The sequence below is a fragment of the Pleurodeles waltl genome, chromosome 3_1, assembly GCF_031143425.1.
Source record: "Pleurodeles waltl isolate 20211129_DDA chromosome 3_1, aPleWal1.hap1.20221129, whole genome shotgun sequence".
NCBI classification, from domain to species: Eukaryota; Metazoa; Chordata; class Amphibia; order Caudata; family Salamandridae; genus Pleurodeles; species Pleurodeles waltl.
In genome coordinates this window covers 993,221,810-993,237,789 of record NC_090440.1, presented here as the reverse complement: position 1 = coordinate 993,237,789, position 15,980 = coordinate 993,221,810, and the positions used below count along the sequence as shown (strand labels likewise).

The 15,980-nt window shown below is 43.2% G+C and overlaps 1 protein-coding gene across 4 annotated transcripts in view; it reads left to right on the top strand.

Moving 5' to 3' along the window:
- Positions 1 to 15,980, top strand: part of GMEB1 (glucocorticoid modulatory element binding protein 1) — a 177,903-nt gene that overhangs the window by 66,611 nt on the left and 95,312 nt on the right. The gene's annotated exons all lie outside the window — the stretch shown is intronic.

Sequence of the window (15,980 nt, the reverse complement as noted above, 5' to 3'; positions counted from 1 at the left end):
TGATGGATTAGTATCGGCAAACATGAGTACAGTTTTAGTATTATTATGAGTTAATTTGAGCCGCGGATATGAGAGTTTGTTAGTTAGATTGACTGGAGAAATGGAGGGGTGGAGGAGGAAAGAATCCAGAAGTGTTAATTAAGAGTTTATGGTAATAGGATTTAGGTGTGGAATGAGTAAAGGGGGATGGAGGAGGGAAGAGCCTGTGGAAGAGGTTAGGGAGATCATAGTAGCAGGGTGAGATAAATGAGGGCCAATTTAGCAGGGTTGTTGGGGAGGTAATGATAGTAAAGTGAGGTTTGGTGAGTTAGATGTGGAAGCGGAGGGAAGAGCTTAGGCAGAGTTATTTTGTAGATGAAAGTAGTAGAATGGATTTGGGATGAGTCAGAGTGGGAATGGAGGATAGATTGATAGAGACATGAAATAAGTGTGATATAAAATGAGAGCAGGGATTCATAGATATCTAGTATATAACACACCAAGGAGTCATGCAATGACCCACTAACATGCCAAGCATAGAACAATATATATATATATATATATATATATGTTCGATGGCATGTGTAGCTGCAGATACACATGCTGTGCACAGTCCGCCATCTGGTGTTGGGCTCGGAGTGTTACAAGTTGTTTTTCTTCGATGAAGTCTTTTCGAGTCACGAGACCGAGGGACTCCTCCCATTTCGACTCCATTGCGCATGGGCGTCGACTCCATCTTAGATTGTTTTTTTTCCGCCATCAGGTTCGGACGTGTTCCTTTTCGCTCCGTGTTTCGGGTCGGAAAGTTAGTTAGAATCTCGGAAAAAAACGTCGGTATTGTTTGCGTTCGGTATCTGGTTAGTTAGAACAAATCGACACCGAATTCTGAAGAGCTCCGGTGGCCCTTCGGGGTTTTTTCGATCCCCCGTCAGTGCCTGGTCGGCCCGGCCACATGTGACTTCAAGGCTGATGGAACGGACCCCATTCCGCTTCTGCCCAAAATGCCATAACAAGTATCCGTATACGGATCAGCATCTGGTCTGTAACTTGTGCTTGTCTCCCGAGCACAACGAAGATACTTGTGAAGCCTGTCGAGCGTTTCGGTCGAGAAAGACATTAAGAGACCGAAGAGCCAGAAGACTGCAAATGACGCCGACAGGACAAGAGCGTTTCGAGGAGGAAGAAGAAGCTTTCTCCATCCACGAGTCGGACTCGGAAGAGCTCGAGGCCGAAGAAACGCCAAAAACCGTGAGTAAGACGTCGAAACATAAGACTCACGAGAAGTCAACAAAAGCCCAGGGGACGCCACCGCCAACAGGCCATGGCTTAACCAGAAAAATAGGTGACCGATCATCGGCACCGAAAAAGGGCACGCTTGTGGCGAAGTCATCCGACTCAGGTCGAGATACCACCACACAGCAACCTCGGACCCGAGACAGCGGCACCGAAGAAGTTCGGCACCGAGACACCACGCCGAAAATAAAAAAGGTTTCTTCAGAGCCTAAAAAGACGTCCGAAAAAGTTTCGGTTCCAAAACATCCAGCCTCGGAGCCGAAAACAGGTTCCTACACAGAGGAACAAGGATTAACCTCCCAAATGCAAAAGCATAAATTCGGAGAGGAACTTGAAGCTGTAGAGCCAGACTATACACAAAGAAGGCTCCACATTCATGAGGACACAGGGAAGATAACCACTCTTCCTCCAATTAAAATAAAAAGAAAACTTGCCTTTCAAAAAAAGGACAAGCAGCCACAGGCAAAAGTGGCAAGGAAAACAACTCCACCACCGTCTCCACCACCATCAATACGCGCGTCACCAGTAACAACTCCACCCCTGAGGCACTCCCCAGCTCATACTACAATGAGTCAGAATGATCCCGATGCATGGGACCTTTACGACGCTCCAGTATCAGACAACAGCCCAAACTCGTGCCCTGCAAGGCCGTCGCCACCTGAGGACAGTACATCTTATACACAGGTGGTCGCAAGGGCAGCTGCTTTTCACAACGTCACCTTGCATTCCGAACCAATTGAGGATGACTTTTTGTTTAACATCCTATCCTACACCCATAGCCAGTACCAAAGCCTACCTATGCTCCCAGGAATGCTAAAACATTCAAAAAAAATCTTTCAAGATCCTGTTAAAGGCAGAGCCATAACTCCAAGGGTGGAGAAAAAATACAAGCCACCGCCAACAGATCCAGTTTATATTACAACGCAATTGACACCGGACTCAGTAGTTGTCGGGGCAGCTCGTAAGAGAGCGAACTCTCATACCTCAGGGGACGCACCACCTCCAGACAAGGAGAGTCGCAAATTTGATGCTGCGGGCAAAAGGGTGGCAGCACAAGCAGCAAACCAATGGCGCATTGCCAATTCACAAGCACTTTTGGCAAGATATGATAGAGCTCATTGGGATGAGATGCAGCATTTCATAGAACACTTACCCAAAGAGTTCCAGAAAAGGGCGCAACAGGTGGTGGAAGAAGGACAAAGTATCTCAAATAATCAGATACAGTCTTCAGTGGATGCAGCAGATACGGCTGCAAGGACAGTAAACACTGCAATAACAATAAGAAGGCACGCATGGCTGCGTACTTCGGGGTTCAAGCCGGAAATTCAACAAGCCGTGCTAAATATGCCCTTTAATGAACAGCAGTTGTTTGGCCCGGAAGTAGACACTGCTATTGAGAAACTCAAGAAAGACACTGATACAGCCAAAGCCATGGGCGCACTCTACTCCCCGCAGAGCAGAGGCACTTTTCGCAAAACACCTTTTAGGGGAGGGTTTCGAGGTCAACCAACAGAAACCACAACATCACAAGCAAGGCCCACTTAACAGAGCCAATATCAGCGGGGAGGTTTTCGGGGGCAATATAGAGGGGGCCAATTCCAGAAGAATAGGGGAAAGTTCCAAAGCCCCAAAACTCCTCAAAATAAACAGTGACTTACAAGTCACACAACCCCATCACATAACACCTGTGGGGGGGTAGACTAAGCCAATTTTACAAACATTGGGAGGAAATAACAGACACTTGGGTCTTAGCAATTATCCAGCATGGTTATTGCATAGAATTACTCAAATTCCCTCCAAACGTCCCACCGAAAACCCACAGTATGTCAAAACAACATATAGACCTTCTAGGACTAGAAGTTCAAGCATTGCTACAAAAAGAAGCAATGGAATTAGTACCAAAACTACAGATAAACACAGGAGTTTACTCACTGTACTTTCTAATACCCAAAAAAGACGGCAGTCGGAGACCAATACTAGATCTCAGAACACTAAATACCTACATCAAATCAGACCACTTTCACATGGTTACATTACAAGACGTAATCCCACTGCTCAAACAACAAGACTACATGACAACACTAGACCTAAAGGATGCGTATTTCCATATACCAATACATCCTTCACACAGAAAATACCTAAGGTTCGTATTCCAAGGAATACATTACCAATTCAAAGTGTTGCCATTCGGAATAACAACTGCGCCAAGAGTTTTTACAAAATGCCTGGCAGTAGTAGCTGCACATATCAGAAGGCAGCAAATGCATGTGTTCCCGTACTTAGACGACTGGTTAATCAAAACCAACACGCTAAGACAGTGTTCACAGCACACAAAATATGTCATACAAATCCTCCACAAACTAGGTTTCTCGATCAACTACGCAAAGTCACACCTTATGCCGTGTCAAACACAGCAATACTTAGGAGCGACAATCAACACAGCAAAAGGGATTGCCACTCCAAGTTCACAAAGGGTTCAAACATTTTACAATGTAATACAGGCCATGTATCCAAAACAAAGGATACAAGTCAAAATGGTAATGAAACTGCTAGGCATGATGTCTTCATGCATAGCCATTGTCCCAAACGCAAGGTTGCACATGCGGCCCTTACAACAGTGCCTAGCATCACAATGGTCACAAGCACAGGGTCAGCTTCTAGATCTGGTGTTGATAGACCGCCAAACATACATCTCGCTTCTATGGTGGAACAGTATAAATTTAAACCAAGGGCGGCCTTTTTAAGACCCAGTGCCACAATACGTCATAACGACAGATGCTTCCATGACAGGGTGGGGAGCACACCTCAATCAACGCAGCATCCAAGGACAATGGGACATACATCAAAGACAGTTTCACATAAATCACTTAGAACTGTTAGCTGTATTTCTAGTGCTAAAAGCATTTCAGCCCATAATAACCCACAAATACATTCTGGTCAAAACAGACAACATGACAACAATGTATTACTTAAATAGGGAGGGACGCACTCGACACAGTTGTGTCTCCTTACACAAAAAATATGGCATTGGGCGATTCACAACCACATTCGCCTAATAGCACAATTTATTCCAGGGATTCAGAACCAGTTAGCAGACAATCTCTCTCGGGATCACCAACAAATCCACGAATGGGAGATTCACCCCCAAATACTAAACACTTACTTTCAAATTTGGGGAACACCTCAAATAGATCTATTTGCAACAAAGGAAAACTCAAAATGCCAAAACTTCGCATCCAGGTACCCACAGGATCAATCCCAAGGCAATGCACTATGGATGAACTGGTCAGGGATATTTGCGTACGCTTTCCTCCTCTCCCGCTCCTTCCATATCTAGTAAACAGGTTGAGTCAAAACAAACTCAAACTCATACTAATAGCACCAACATGGGCGAGGCAACCTTGGTACACAACACTACTAGACCTTTCAGTAGTACCTCATGTCAGACTACCCAACAGACCAGATCTGTTAACACAACACAAACAACAGATCAGACATCCAAATCCAGCATCTCTGAATCTAGCAATTTGGCTCCTGAAATCCTAGAATTCGGACACTTAGACCTCACACAAGAATGTATGGAGGTCATAAGACAAGCTAGGAAACCTACCACTAGACACTGCTATGCAAATAAGTGGAAAAGATTTGTTTATTACTGCCATAATAATCAAATCCAGCCATTACACGCATCTCCAAAAGATATAGTAGGATATTTACTACATTTACAAAAGTCAAATCTAGCTTTCTCTTCCATAAAGATACATCTTACCGCAATATCAGCTTACCTGCAAATTACTCATTCAACTTCATTATTTAGAATACCAGTCATAAAAGCGTTTATGGAAGGCCTAAAGAGAATTATACCACCAAGAACGCCACCTGTTCCTTCATGGAACCTCAACATTGTCTTAACACGACTCATGGGTCCACCATTTGAACCCATGCATTCTTGTGAAATGCAATACTTAACCTGGAAAGTTGCGTTTTTAATTGCCATCACATCTCTAAGAAGAGTGAGTGAAATTCAAGCTTTTACCATACAAGAACCATTTATTCAAATACACAAAAATAAAATAGTCCTACGAACAAATCCAAATTTTTTACCAAAGGTAATCTCACCATTCCACTTGAATCAAACGGTAGAATTACCAGTGTTCTTCCCACAGCCAGATTCTATAGCTGAAAGAGCACTACATACATTAGACCTCAAAAGAGCGCTAATGTACTACATTGACAGAACAAAACTAATTCGAAAAACAAAACAACTATTTATTGCTTTTCAAAAACCTCATACAGGAAATCCAATTTCTAAACAAGGCATTGCTAGATGGATAGTTAAGTGCATTCAAACCTGCTATATTAAAGCAAAGAGAGAGCTGCCTATTACACCAAAGGCACACTCAACCAGAAAGAAAGGTGCTACCATGGCCTTTCTAGGAAATATTCCAATGAACGAAATATGTAAGGCAGCAACATGGTCTACGCCTCATACATTTACCAAGCACTACTGTGTGGATGTGTTAACTGCACAACAGGCCACAGTAGGTCAAGCTGTACTAAGAACATTATTTCAAACAACTTCAACTCCTACAGGCTGAACCACCGCATTTGGGGAGATAACTGCTTACTAGTCTATGCACAGCATGTGTATCTGCAGCTACACATGCCATCGAACGGAAAATGTCACTTACCCAGTGTACATCTGTTCGTGGCATTAGTCGCTGCAGATTCACATGCGCCCACCCGCCTCCCCGGCAGCGTGTAGCCGTTTAGAAGTAGATCTTGAACATTTGTAAATATATTACTTTAAGCTTCATTATGTACATACGTATTCACTCCATTGCATGGGCACTATTACTCGCATACACAACTCCTACCTCACCCTCTGCGGGGAAAACAATCTAAGATGGAGTCGACGCCCATGCGCAATGGAGTCGAAATGGGAGGAGTCCCTCTGTCTCATGACTTGAAAAGACTTCTTCGAAGAAAAACAACTTGTAACACTCCGAGCCCAACACCAGATGGCGGACTGTGCACAGCATGTGAATCTGCAGCGACTAATGCCACGAACAGATGTACACTGGGTAAGTGACATTTTTTATATATATATGTATGTATGTATATATATATATATGTATGTATATATATATATGTATGTATATATATATATATATATATATATATGTACATACAATACACATTTAGAACCATGGGTAAATATACTTAGTTAAACAGGTTTAAAGAGTGTGTGTGTATTTTATTGTTATGGCATAGTAGCGATACATATTTTCTAAAGAACTATACATAACTAGAAATAGACACATAATCAGAAAAAATATTTATCAACATAGGCATATGCAATCCATAATTGTTTGAATATGGTGGTTATGAACGAAAGAGCCAACTCTTGAGTAGTTTTCTGAAGACAAGAAAGTTATCTGTGGCTCTTATAGTTGGGGGTAATGAATTCCATAGTTTGGCTGCTTGAATGGAGAAGGATGTACCACCTATAGTCTTTTTCTTGTATGGTGGTGTTCTAAGGCGGGGTGCCAATCTTGAGCGGAGGTTTCTTAGTTGGATGTATTTGGTTATTTAGTTTCTGATAAAAAGCGGTCCTGTTCCATGTATAGCTTTGTGGGTGATAAAAAGCAGCTTGAAAGTGCATTTTCTGGCAACGGGTAACCAGTGTAGTGCTCTCAAGGCAGGGGAGATGTGGGCTTACGGCTTTACATGTAATAGTAGCATGGCTGCGGAGTTCTGAATATGTTGTAGTTTTTCCATAATAGATAGAGATGATCTATGGTAGAGGCCATTGGCATAATCCAGTTTGGATAGTACAAGCGAGATAGTAGCTTGCACCTTGTGTGGAAATGCGATGTGGGGAAAGATGCGTCGTAGAGCCTTCAAGGTGATGAAGCTTGTTTGTGCTAATTTGTCCACTTGGGCATTTATAGTTAACTTGGAGTCCATGCTGATTCCAAGGTTTTTAACGTCCTTGGATAATTGAGGAGGTGGTCCTGGATCATCAGGCCAGATGCACAGAGGGTCATAACTTCTCCAGACACCACATATGAGTATTTCTGTTTTGGAGGTATTTAGTTTGAGATGGCTCCAGGTCATCCGCTGATCAACTGCCCTCCGGCAACTGAAGATTTCTGAGTTTTCAATGTTTTTGGTGCATTCTAATTTAGGTAGTATTTGTGTGTCATTTGCATAGTTGTAGCATGTGAGATGAAAATCGGTGATCAGTTCTGGTAATATAATGTAGATGTTGAAAAGCAAAGATGAGATGATTGATCCTTGGGGGACCCCTGCTTTTGTGAGGTAGGGTTTGGACGAGAAGGTGGTAGAATAGATGATATTAGATCTTTTTTAAAGGTAGGATGTAATCCAGTCGAGAGCAGTCCCTTCTATGCCGGCTTCGTGGAGTCTTTGAATTAGGGTGTCATGGTCAAATGTATCAAAGGCAGCCGAGAGGTCCAAGAGAAGTAGAGCAGCAACTCCATTGCGGTCGACTGTGTTTTTAAGATCATCCCAGATTGCTATGAGTGCCAATTCAGTGCCTCTTCCTGGGCGGAATCCAGTTTGGAAGTCTGAAAGTATAGAATTGTCTTCAATGAATTGTGACATCTGGGCGAATGCTGCTCTTTCTATCAGTTTGCCCAGGAAAGGTCCATTTGTGATTGGTCTGTAGTTGTTGGGGGGCCTGCAGGTCTAGGTTTCTTTTCTTTAATAACGGTCGTATGTATGCCTTTTCTGGTCTACAGGAAAAGTTCCTGTAGTTAGAGTTGTTGATGATTCTTCTTACAGGTGTGGCAGCAGAAGTAGATAAAAGAATGTTCTTGAAGATTTGTGGTGGACAAGGGTCAGAAGGGCAACCGGAAGGCCTGCTTGCTTTGACCAAATCCATAAATTCACCTTGGGATATTTGTTGGAAGGACTGTAGAGGCTGGGTTGTTTATTCTTAGAGGGTATATTAGGAAAGGGGTTGGTGCTGATGGTTTTCTTTTCTTTAAATACGAGTCCAGTGTGTCTGCCTTAGTTGTGTAATGAGTTGCCAGTTTGTTTGTGAAATGTTGAGTAGTGGGATGTCTTCCTTCCATGCATGTAGGTTTTCGAAATTCATGGAGAACTTTACAAAATTCCTTGGTTGTAGATTTAGCATTTTTGAATTCTGTCTGAGTAGTACCTTTTTTTTAGCTTTTTTGATTGATGATTTGTATATTCTGTTAAGTTTGTGTAGCTGCAGTTTGTCTTGACTGTTGTTTGTTTTGAGCCCGGTCCGCTGCAACTTTCTGATTTGTTGCTTTATCTTTTTAAGTTCTGTGTTTCTCCAAGGTGTTGGTTTTCTTTTGTCGTGTTTAGTTTTTCTGAATGGTATTAGGATATCAAAAGCTTCCTGTAGCCACTCATAAAGTTTTGGCACAGAATTAATTGTATCTAGATCTGTGTTGGCTGTTAGTTGTGTTTCTAAGTCATCAAAATTGAGTTTGCTCCATGGTCGATGGGTGCATGTATGTAAGTAGTTGTGGGGTGTGTTGATTTGTGGAGTTTTATGTCGGAAAGTTATCAAATGGTGGTCTGACCATGTGATTGCTGTGACGCTAGGAACGGTAACTAGTTCAGGCGTAGCAAAATATGATATCTAGGATGTGTCCAGAGATGTGTGTGGGATTGTGTACAATCTGATGTAGGTTCAATGTGACTAGGCCAGTGGTGGTAGCTTTTGGATGGGGCATATTGGGTTGGTCAAACCAAATGTTTAGATCCCCAAGAGTGCATAGGTTGGAGTATAGTGTAATAAGGTTTGAAACTGTATCTAGAAAAGTATCTGGGAATGTCGAGTTGTTAGGTGGAGCTCTGTAAAGGAGGAGAAAGTTACAGGAGGAAGTTGGAGTAGGTTGGCATCTGGTGAGGAGGGCTTCACAACCTTGTATGGAGATGTTGTCTGTTTTACTGAGGTTTATTGCCTGTTTGAATATAATAGCTAGTCCACCTCCTCTCTTGCCTGTATGGTTTTGTGTGATGGTTTGATAGCCCGGAGGAAGGGCTTCATGCAACACTGGGGCTATGTCATCTCCCAACCAAGATTCTGTTATGAATAGTAAGTCAGGTTGTGGGTCTGTGAGCAGGTCGTAGATGTGGTGCTTGTTTTTTTTTAGAATGATCGAGCATTTATGAGCTGGCAGTTTAGAAAAGGTGCGTTAGTGGTAGTGTTGTTTTGTTTAGGAGAAGAGTAAGTAGTATAATATGAGCTTGAAGCAGTTGTGTTGTTAGTTGTGATAACTGTGTGAGGCTCACAATAGACTTGCTTTTCAATATAGTGTTCCTCTTCCAGCAGGTTAAGGAGGCATTTTGTTGGGTCTGTGTATGTGGGTGGTGGACTTGGTGGCTGAGAGAGACATGAAGAGTGTATTATTTTTTGTAGGGTAGTCTTATTATGTAATAGACAAGGGGATGCGAGGTTGTTAAGAGTGGCATGTTGTTTATTTTGTTTGCGTCTGTTTAGTGTGGATGGAGTATGGGTTAGGGGTGGTGGAGGAGCATGTGGATCATGATGTAAGGCTCTAACTTGTGCAATGGAGGAGAGGCGAGTGAATGAAAGTTGCTGGGTTGGGGTGCTTGTGGTAGGTGTTTGTGAAGAGTGAGAAAGTAGGGGTAAAGATAGGACGGGACTTGTATTCTTTGTGTAGTCCTGTGGGTGGGAGTGGGTGTGACGATAAGTATAATGAAAGTTTGTGTTGATTGGATGTGCTGGTTTGTGTGGTCTGTATTGTTTTTGTGGAATAGTGAGAGGGGATATTGATGTAGTTGTTTTCGGTGAGGGATTTGTACATGAGTTAGTGCTGGTGAGTGGAATTAGAGTGTTAGAGGGGGTGTTGATGTGTTTTGGAGATAAATGTATGAGTTGTGCAAGAGGGAATGGTTGTGTGTCAGGGGAGTTAGTTGTGATGGCTGGAAGAGGTAATGTGTGGTGGAGTGAAGTGTGGGGATTGTATGGTTGTGTGTAATTGGTGAGGAGAGGGGAAGGGTGTTTGTACATGGTGTGTTGGAAGGCTGGGTTTGGTCATTGTTATGATGAAAGGTGGTCTGTGTGGAGCAAACAGAGGATAGTGTGTTAGTATGAACAGGGAGTTTGTATCTGGAAGGCAGAGAGAAATGTATAGTGTGGTTTTGTGTTGTGTGGGTGATGGTAGGTTGTGTTAGTGGGAGTGGACAGAGTAGTCTTTGTGAGAAAGCAGGTGTTTGACTGTTGTAGTTGTGGAGTATATGTGTTGTGTAATAGGTATTGTGTTGGGTGATGGGAAATTGCAATCTGTCTGCGGTCAGTTTGTGATGCATGAGTTGGATGTCTTTGCAGATAATGTGTTTGCATGTTGACGGATGTGTAGTGAGTGAAATCATTCCTGGTCATTTGAGAATTGGGCAGCATTTGTGGCCCTAGTCCCTACCAGTCCCGAACAGGCAACTGCCCGTGTCCTCTCCTCCCTTTGCCTTGACGCGGTGCTGTGGCGCCTTGAGTCCTAGGCTTAAATAGCCCTACTGGCCAATAGGAACCTGGTCCTAACCAATCCGATTTGTAACCCTGATTCAAACAACTAATGAGAGACCCAGCTCTAATCACCATTCATACCCCTAATCCTGACCACCAATCACAGCCCCAGTCCCAGAACCAACAACCAACCCGAATCCCAGCCCTATCCACCAATTGCAGCCCTTGAACCAGAAACCAATCAGAATCTCAGCCCTATCCACCAATCACAGCCCTAGAACCAACAACCAATCAGAATATCAGCCCTATCCACCAATCACAGCCCTAGAACCAGCAACCAATCAGAATCTCAGCCCTATCCACCAATCACAGCCCCAGCCCTGGAACCAGCAACCAATGGAAAGACCAGCCCCCAACAACGGATCACAACAACATATGCAACAACCAATTGGAACTTATATAAGGAGTAAGTTAACTGAAGTCCAGTCCCTGTGGCCAGGGAGGAGGCAGTTGCTGCTCTATTCAGAATCTCCTTGGATACAGACAGGCTGAATCCACACTTCCAAGCTAGCAGAGTCCGCTTTCCAGGTAAGGGTGAGATTGTTTAAAAACAAAACACTGGAATACTGCTTGTCGCGCACTCTGAAATGTGGCTTTTTTAAGGCAAAAAACAGGGGGCGCAGACAGTTTCTAAACACAATTTAAATCACAGAAGCAGATAAAACAGTCTCCTAAAACACACTCTGCAAAATGTATGTAGCCATTTTACTTAGAAAAGAGGGGTGGGGGAGTATGAAGTCATGTGCCACAAACTAGAAAGTTAATTCACTCAGCCGCAGCAAAAATAATAATAATAAATAAATAAATATAATATCGCCTTCTCTTGCGTACAACATATGCCCATTTCCAGTAGCCAGTCTGTTATCTTTGGAGGACCAGTTTCTCCCCCATCAGCGTACTATCTTTTTTTCGCCAATACAAGCTCTAAGCTTATCAATATTCGTTAGTATGAATTGGTGTCTGTTTCAGGCCATATCCCCAATAGCGCTGTTCTCGCTGACCTCTCTTACCTGATGCTTGTAGTCTCCTCTAATCCTCTAGGTGCTGATATTATTTTCTCCCATTATCTGGCCAATTTTGGGAAGTCCTTCTGGATGTGATATAATGTTCAGTCTTGTCCACTCTGTCACAGGCAAAGTGAGTCTGAAATCTTTCCGATTACATTTAATTGTGTTCTGGTGTAATACACTCTGTATAATATTTTAATCTGTATTCGTTTATTCCTGGCTTTGATGGCTACTTGCTTGGAATTGTAGCGCATCTTCCCATTCATTGTCCTCTAACTCACCCACATCATTCTGCAATTTATGCCTCTAATTCTGTTTGAATGTTCCTCATGAGTCGTACATTAGTGATATCATTTCCGATGTAAATGGGTTGTCCAGCAACCTATTTCCCAGAGGAGTGGACTCCATTGTTTATTCCCCCGCTGCAATGTGGGCTTTCAACGCATGGCTTAATTGCAGGTACCTGTATTGTTGTGAAGGGTGTATGTCATATTCTGTTTGAAAGTGTGTGAATGGGGCCATGACATTGGCATCCCACACTTTCACCAGTGTGCTGATCCCTATGAGACCCCACTGCCTAAAGCCCTCCAATGTTGCCAATCCCGGCAGTCTGTTTTTTAGGTGTCAGTCTACCCTTTCATCCCATTTTCCTATGTAGTTGATGCCACAGCTCTACCATCAGTCTCGTAGCTGGGTGGGGGGTGATGTCCTACCCCCAGTTTACCTCCGTGTAGGATATGAAGATAACCTTTATCCCCCATCGTCTCTGTTGATTCAGATTGACGGATGTTTCCATGGTGCAAAGCTCCATTCGTTTGTCATGGAGAGGTGTGCAACCTCGTAATATCTACACATCTTGGGTAGCGCTATCCTTCTGTCATACACATCTTTGGAGGTGGGAGATTGCTTTTCTCGGTGCTCCATCCTGCCAAAGAATCGTCCGAAAGAGTGCACCTATACCTTTTTAAAAAGGTTATTAAGTAGCTTGTATGGCATGTCCTGCATTATATAGAGGAACTTCGGTAGCGTTACCATTTTAAAGACAACCCCTTTACCTAGTAGCGACAGGATTAGGCTTTCCCAGTGTCTAGAGTCCTCCCTCAAGCTCCGAACTAGCAGTGCAGTGTCCTCAAAGTGCATGGCTAGAGTCGCAGAAATCCATAGACCCAAATACTGAATATATAAAAGTTGTTCCTTTCTACTCTGAGGGGCATGTGGAGAAGCATCTCTGCTTTCCAGTCACCCACTAGGAATATCAAGGACTTATCCCAGTTAATTTGTAAATCTGGGACATATTAACCATATATCTTGACTATCTCTCTGATACGATCTAAATACTTTTCAGGGTCTGCCAGGTATAACAGGATGTCATCAGCATACAATTATATTCTCTCCTCCCATGTTGTGCCCCACCACCACCCCTCTATTAGCAGATCACCTCGTATCCATTCAGCCGGTGGCTCTATGACCAGGAGAGAGTGGCAGCAACAGGGGACTACCCTGTTTCGTCAATCTCTCTATCTGGAAAACTCCAGTCAGCACCCGGTTTATTCTCACCCCTGCCCGGGGTTTCGTGCATAATAGTCTGACCCATCTCAGGAACCTGGGACCAAAGCCCAACTTTCCCAGAATTGCGAACATGTAGGGCCATTCCACTGAATCAAACGTGCTTTATGGGCTGGCACCAACGCCAGATTGTTCTACAGTCTCCTAATGTTAAATCGTGTGGATCTATGTGGCATAACACCGTTTTGGTCTGGGTGTATCAACTGTTATCACTCCTCAGAGGCAATTAATCAGGACTTTAGCTAAGATCTTCCTCTCTACATTCAACATCAATAGTGGCCTTTATGAGTCCCATTTATCTACCTGTTTCCCGAACTTCAACACTGGAATTACTATTGCTGACCTTAAGTCTTCAGGCAATATTCCATGGCTAAATGCTTTGATGTACATTTTATGTAGAAGGGGAACTACCTTCTTTGCCATGCCTCGGAAGACCTCCACCAGGAGTCCACTAGAACCCGGTATCTTCCCAGGTTGCAGTTAAACTAGGGCCATACCAATTTCCCTTCAGTCACCTCCTCCAATGCCTTTGCTACTGAGTTGCCCAGTCTCCACCAGGGGCAGTCATTTACAAAGTCCTGGACTTCCCCATTAGAGCTCTCATATATTCCCCTATACAGGTCACTTGTGTAACTCCGTACTGTCTCTGCTGTGCTGGCACTAATGTGTAATTTAATTCCCTGAGGATCAGTCATTGCCGTAATATGCAGCTTCTATGTACCAGTCATGCCAGCATCTTCCAAGCTTTATCTCCACTCTCATATATATGGCGTTGTTGGGCCTGGTTTATCAATTTAACTTGATTTGTGGCAGTTAGTGGTGTCCCTTTTACATATTCTATATGCCTCTCCTCTTGTCAGTAAACAGGAAGATCTCCACATGGGAACAATCCTTTTGAACCTTTGTTTTGCATTCAAGGGACAGAAGAACAGCACATGGTCATCACTTTTGCAGGTGGTTTGGCAGCATTGACAACAGAGGATTCCAGGTTCGCCTTCCTCCAGTTTGCAGTAAAGGCTGCTATGGGTAAACACCCAAATCTAAATTGTAGATATAAAGTTTGTGCCAGAGCCGGGTGTATAAAGTCCAATAATTCTTCACCCTTACATACAAACTTATCGGGAGGAATGCACTTGTCAAACTCCCTGCTGTTGGATTGAGTTCTCTAAGGCAGCTGACTCTCTTGCACCATCTTTTTTTCTACAACAGCATCCCCTTAACGAATGGTCTCTGGCACGCTCCAATATTTTCCCAGGCCTACATCAAGCCAGGTTTTTATTATTTTTTTATCACCCTTAATCAACTCATTCTACCAACCCATTGCCCGCAATGATATCCCACAACCCTCCTTAAGAAGGCACATTTTCTCATTATGCCACACTCTGATCCAATACAAGGGTTTTAGCAAGAGTCATGGATTCTGGCTCTAAATCATGGATTCCTAGATGTAAGCGGAGGGGAACCAGTGGTGTGCCCTTCCCTTATCCTAATAGACCCCTAAAGAAGTTAGTTTCTGCTGTGCACGTGTTGGAATAACCTGTCCTCCTGGCTTGCACCTTATAAACTTCTTCTATTGCTGGACGGGCGGGAAACCAGGCTGATTTCTTTTTTTTTTTTTTTTATGTTTGTATGGTGCCTGTCTGACATTTCACAATGAGGGTACTTTATCATCTGCAGGCTCCATGATCCTGTCTCATCTAACCTGATGCCCAGGTAATTAAACTCCTGCACCCTTTCCAGTGCCTCGTCAACACCCCTAATAACTCGATATTTTCTTCTCATCTGCACTGTTATTCTGTGGACCACCATCTGCCCTTGTTAAGGATGTGAACATAGGCAGCAGTGTACCTGGGAGAGGATCAGCCCATTAATAGGGCATAGGGTAAAGAGAAGACCTAGTTTGCAGTGTGTTTGGCAGCAGCACAAAAAAGGGAGTGAGAACTAAACATCCTTCTGTACACACTTACGTATGGAAAACTGGTGCTTCAGGATGATGTACAGCTTAACTTTGAACATGCATGCTGTTGTTTATTCCTGTTTTTTATAACATTTCCCAATTTCATTTAAAAAGACACACAAAATTGTATTGTGACTGGTCAGTTCTTTCTCAAGGAAAACTAATGATCTTAATAGATGTTCTTGATGGCTTCAAAAGTATCAGGATCTGTGAAACTCTAATGACCTGGATGTGAGGGTTGCTTGATGTAGGGTACACCTACATGTTCTAGCACAAAGTAGAGATGTGGAACTCTTTTATGTCAACCATTAAATGGTCAGCTTTTCAGTATAGGTTTCCAGGTAAGATAGAAAAGAGACCCTATTATATGCAGGCGTCAACCAGGTTCAAATTCCTTGTGAGTGAGAATCACACATTTGGAGTGGGTTAAATCTCACAGCAGGCTAAATATCACAGATGAGGCTGAGGGTTAGCACTTGATCTCTAAATGAAACTTGCTTTAGAGATCTACTCTGTGCAGGGCAGCTTTTAGAACTATAGAGGCTTCAGAAAGATATCTCTAGAACAGCAGCGTTCAGAAGCCCCATTCAGTTGTTGGGTGTAATGCTGCTCCACTACTTTTGTA